Here is a 6,172-nt window from a genome sequence, read left to right as displayed (position 1 = left end):
GTATGTGTGCGTATATGTGTGTTTGTGTTTGTGTGTGTGTCCCAAAAAATTTTACCAAAGAACTTCTGCAGCTGTTACTCACCTTAAGCAAAGTGATTGGATACCAAATTAACTCTCACCTGAGATGAGACAAGGCAGGCTAAACAGAAGAACATATCCCACAGAGAGGCTTTGGAGATAACCTCCACTCGTTTTTTTTAAGGCACATGAAGAGCAAGCTGTACATCTGCTGCATATCTTTGGGAGACCTAGGTCCAGCATGTATGTTATTTGTTTGGATTGGTGGTTTAGTCTCTGATAGCCCTAAGTGTCCAGGATAGTTGATTCTGTTGGTCTTTTTGTTGAGTGTCTATCCTCTTCACTGCCTGCAATCCTTCTCCCGAATCTTTCATAGGAGTCCCTGACCTCCACACAATGTTTGATAAAAGGTTGTTCCTACAACTAGGAGGGCTCTGGGTAAGACAGTTTCTGTGTGTGCTGCACCCCATTATGCTTACCAGAAATCAACTAAACACATGAAGGAGGGATCTGGGTATGACAGCATCTATGTGTTATACCTAAGTATGCTTAATATGAAATTGACTAAATACATGAATTCGCAGAGTAATGAGATTACCAGAAATAAGGATGGGCATTGACAAACACTAGAGCCAAGTTATCTGTTAGCAGATATCCCGACCAAATTCGACCAGCAAGGAAGACACGACCAGAGGAGATCTTCTTCAAGCAGTTTATTCAGGAACCTTGATACAATCTTCTTCTTCTTCTTCTTCTTCTTCTTCTTCTTCTTCTTCTTCTTCTTCTTCTTCTTCTTCTTCTTCTTCTTCTTCTTCTTCTTCTTCTTCTTCTTCTTCTTCTCCTTCTTCTTCTTCTTCTCCTTCTTCTTCTTCTTCTTCTTCTCCTCCTCCTCCTCCTCCTCCTCCTCCTCCTCCTCCTCCTCCTCCTACTACTACTACTACTACTACCACCACTACTACCACTACTACTCTGGGGAATGCCCTACATCAGCTTAAGTACCCAAAGCCAACCAACCCCAACGTGCCACGTGGGTCATGCAGACAGGCTGTCACTATGCAGAACCTAGCAGGCCAGGCAGGCACAGCCAAATAAGGACTTGTTTACTACAAGGAGCGCTCACCATCTGGAGGGTGGAAGGCAGAAACCAGCGCCAACTTTGAGGCACGGCACGGCACAACTCCCTACAAGCAGATGTTCCCTCACTTAAGCGGAAGGCAAAGATATTTTTTACCTCTGCAAATCACAGGCTTCTAGCTTGCACACTAAAGAAAAACACATTGTCAAGTCTTAGGAGTAAGGGGCATGTCCATGAGCAAAGACAGAAAACTCAGTCTTGGAGGAAAATATCCATCTACCATATAAACAAAATATTAGTGAAACACGTCTGTGTTCATAGTTCCCACAGTTGTATTTTTGTGACAGAATTCACTAGTTATAACACAGAGACTCGTGGAAGAGGATCAAAATACTTACTATTAGTATTTTATAGGAGCAAAACCATAGCCACCTTTGGTATGGGATTTGCCTTCACATTCTACTGATTTTGCATCTTTTAGGAAGAAATGGGCCACATCCCTCTAGCAGTTCTAGAGAGCAGCTCCTGAAGTTGTTAGTTTGCTAAAAGAACTTAATTCAGCTCTCTATGTTCTTTTCTTTTTTATTTTTTTCATTATTATTTTTATTGGATTTTTAAAATTTACATTTCAAATGTTATTCCATTTCCCAGTTTCCTCGACATAAGTCCCCTATCCTGTCCTCCTCGCCTTCATCTATAAGGGTGATCACTTCCACATCCATCCCCCCTTCCTGCCTCCCCCTAACATTCCCCTGCACTGGGGTCCACTCTTGGCAGAACCAAGGGCTTCTCCTTCCATTGGTGCCCAACAAGGCCATCCTCTGCTTCATATGCAGCTTGAGCCATGGCTAAGTCCATGTATAGTTTTGGGTAGTGGTTTAGTCCCTAGGAGCTCTGGGTGATTGGCATTGTTGTTCTTATGGGGTTGCAAGCCCCTTCAGCTCTTTCAATACATTCTCTGATTCTTCCAACGGGGGTCCTGTTCTCAGTTCAGTGTTTTGCTGCTAGCATTTGCCTCTGTATTTGACATGCTCTGGATGTGTCTCTCAGGAGACATCTATATCCGGTTCCTGTCAGCTTGTACTTCTTAGCTTCATCAATTTTATCTAGTTTTGGTGACTGTATATATATGGGCCATATATGAGGCAGGCTCTGAATGGCCATTCCTTCAGTTTTTGCTACAAACTTTCCATCATATCCGCTGCTATGAATATTTTTGTCCCCACACTTTATTTAAAAAAAATTTTATTAGATATATTTCTTTACTTACATTTCTTTTTTTAATTAACTTGAGTATTTCTTATTTACATTTCTAATGTTTTTCCCTTTCCCGGTTTCCGGGCAAACATCCCCCTAATCCCTCCCCCTCCTCTTCTTTATGGGTGTTCCCCTCCCCATCCTCCCCTCATTGCTTCTCTCCCCCCAACAATCATGTTCACTGGGGGTTCAGTCTTAGCAGGCCCAAGGACATCCCCTTTCACTGGTGATCTTAATAGGATATTCATTGCTACCTATGAGGTCAGAGTCCAGGGTCAGTCCATGTATAGTCTTTAGGTAGTGGCTTAGTCCCTGGAAGCTCTGGTTGCTTGGCATTGTTTTTCATAAGGGGTCTCGAGCCCCTTCAAGTTCTTCCAGTTCTTTCTCTAATTCCTTCAACAGGGGTCCTATTCTCAGTTCAGTGGTTTGCTGCTGGCTTTCGCCTCTGTATTTGCTGTATTTTAGCTGTGTCTCTCAGGAGAGATTTACATCCGGCTCCTGTCGGCCTGCACTTCTTTGCTTCATCCATCTTGTCTAATTGGGTGGCTGTATATGTATGGGCCATATGTGGGGCAGGCTCTGAATGGGTGTTCCTTCTGTGTCTGTTTTAATCATTGCCTCTCTATTCCCTGCCAAGGGTATTCTTGTTCCCCTTTAAAAGAAGGAGTGTAGCATTCACATTTTGATCATCAGTCTTGAGTTTCATGTGTTCTAGGCATCTAGGGTAATTCAAGCATTTGGGCTAATACCACTTATCATTGAGTGCATACCATGTGTGTTTTTCACTGTTTGGGTTACCTCACTCAGGATGATATTTTCCAGTTCCAACCATTTGTTATGAATTTCATAAAGGCATTGTTTTTGATCACTGAGTAATATTCCATTGTGTAGATGTACCACATTTTCTGTATTTATTCCTCTGTTGAAGGGCTTCTGGGTTCTTTCCAGCTTCTGGCTATTATAAATAAGGCTGCTAAGAACATAGTGGAGCACATGTCTTTTTTATATGTTGGGGCATCTTGTGGGTATATGCCCAAGAGAGGTATAGCTGGATCCTCAAGTACTTCAATGTCCAATTTCTGAGGAACCTCCACACTGATATCCAGAATGGTTGTACCATTCTGCAATCCCACCAACAATGGAGGAGTGTTCTTCTTACTCCATATCCTGGCCAGCATTTGCTGTCACCTGAGTTTTTGAACTTAGCCACTCTCACTGGTGTGAGGAGAAATATCAGGGTTGTTTTGATTTGCATTTCCCTTATGACTAAAGATGAGGAACATTTCTTTAGGTGTTTCTCAGCCATTTGGCATTCCTCAGCTGTGAATTCTTTGTTTAGTTCTGAACCCCATTTTTAATAGGGTTATTTGACTCTCTGTGGTCTAACTACTTGAGTTCTTTGTACATTTTGGATATAAGCCCACTATCTGTTGTAGGATTGGTAAAGATCTTTTCCCAATCTGTTGGTTGCCATTTTGTCCTAGCCACAGTGTTCTTTGCCTTACAGAAGCTTTGCAGTTTTATGAGATCCCATTTGTCGATTCTTGATCTTAGAGCATAAGCCATTGGTGTTTTGTTCAGGAAATTTTTTCCAGTGCCCATGTGTTTGAGATGCTGCCCTAGTTTTTCTTCTATTAGTTTGACTGTATCTGGTTTGATCTGGAGGTCCTTGATCCACTTGGACTTAAGCTTTTACAGGGTGATAAGCATGGATCGATTTGCATTTTTCTACATATTGACCTCCAGTTGAACCAGCACTATTTGCTGAACATGCTATCTTTTTTCCATTGGATATTTTGGCTCCTTTTTCAAAAATTAAGTGCCCTAGGTGTGTGGGTTCAGTTCTGGGTCTTCAATTCTGTTCCAATGTTCTATCTATCTGTCTCTGTACCAATACCATGCAGTTTTTATCATTATTGCTTTGTAATACTGCTGGAGTTCAGGGATAGTGATTCCCCCTGAAGTCCTTTTATTGTTGAGAATAGTTAGACCTATCCTGGGTTTTTTTTTTATTCCAGATGAATTTGCAAATTGTTCACTCTAACTCTTTGAAGAATTGGATTGGTATTTTGATGGATTGCATTGAATCTGTAGATCACTTTTGGTAAAATGGCCATTTTTACTATATTAATCCTGCCAATTCATGAGCATGGGAGATCTTTCCATCTTCTGAGGTCTTCTTCAATTTCTTTCTTCAGAGTCTTGAAGTTCTTATTGTACAGATCTTTTCCTTGCTTGGTTAAAGTTACACCGAGGTACTTTATATTGTTTGGGTCTATTATGAAGGGTGTCATTTCCCTAATTTCTTTCTCGGCTTGTTTCTTTTTTGTGAAGAGGAAGGCTACTGATTTATTTGAGTTAATTTTATACCCAGCCACCTTGCTGAAGTTGTTTATCAGCTTTAGTAGTTCTCTGGTGGAACTTTTGGGATCGCTTAAATATACTATCATATCATCTGAAAATAGTCATATTTTGACTTCTTTTTTTCCAATCTGTATCCCCTTGATTTCCTTTTGTTGTCTGATTGCTTTGGCTAGAACTTCAAGAACTATATTGAATAAGTAGGGAGAGAGTGGGCAGCCTTGTTTAGTCCCTGATTTTAGTGGAATTGCTTCAAGTTTCTCTCCATTTAGTTTAATGTTAGCAACTGGTTTGCTGTATATGGCATTTACTATGTTTAGGAATGGGCCTTGAATTCCTATTCTTTCCAGGACTTTTATCATGAAGGGGTGTTGAATTTTGACAAATGCTTTCTCAGCATCTAATGAAATGATCATGTGGTTTTGTTCTTTCAATTTGTTTATATAATGGATCACATTGATGGTTTTCCATATATTAAACCTTCCATGCATGCCTGAGATGAAGCCTACTTGATCATGGTGGATGATTATTTTAATGTGCTCTTGGATTTGGTTTGCCAGAATTTTATTGAGTATTTTTGCATCGATATTCATAAGGGAATTTGGTCTGAAGTTCTTTTTCTTTTTTGGGTCTTTGTGTGGTTTAGGTATTAGAGTAATTGTGGCTTCATAGAAGGAATTCGGTAGTGCTCCATCTGTTTCAATTTTGTGGAATAATTTGGATAGTTTTGGTATGAGGTCTTCTATGAAGGTCTGATAGAATTCTGCACTAAACCCATCTGGACCTGGGCTCTTTTTCTTGGGAGAACTTTAAGATTGTTTCTATTTCCTTAGGAGTCATGGGGTTGTTTAACTGGTTTATCTATTCCTGCTTTAAATTCGGTACCTGGTATCTGTCTATGAAATTGTCCATTTCCTGTAGATTTTCAAGTTTTGTTGAATATAGGCTTTTATAGTAAGATCTGATGATCTTTTGAATTTCCTCTGAATTTGTAGTCATGTCTCCCTTTTCATTTCTGATTTTGTCAATTTGGACATACTCTCTGTGTCCTCTTGTTAGACTGGCTAAGGGTTAATCTATCTTGTCGATTTTCTCAAAGAACCAACTTTTGGTTCTGTTGATTCTTTCTATGGTCCTTTTTGTTTCTACTTGGTTGATTTCAGCTCTGAGTTTCATTATTTCCTGCCTTCTACTCCTCCTGGGTGTATTTGCTTCTGTTTCTTCTAGAGCTTTTAGGTGTGCTGTCAAGCTGGTGACATATGCTCTTTCCTGTTTCTTTCTGCAGGCACTAAGAGTTATGAGTTTTCCTCTTAGCACAGCTTTCATTGTGTCCCATAAGTTTGGGTATGTTGTACCTTCATTTTCATTATATTCTAAGAAGTCTTTAATTTCTTTCTTTATTTCTTCCTTGACCAGGTTATCGTTGAGTAGAGCATTGTTCAACTTCCACATATATGTGGG

The sequence above is a fragment of the Rattus norvegicus genome, chromosome 7 (genome assembly GCF_036323735.1).
Source record: "Rattus norvegicus strain BN/NHsdMcwi chromosome 7, GRCr8, whole genome shotgun sequence".
In the NCBI taxonomy this organism is placed as follows: Eukaryota; Metazoa; Chordata; class Mammalia; order Rodentia; family Muridae; genus Rattus; species Rattus norvegicus.
Note: the sequence above shows the minus strand (reverse complement) of the source record.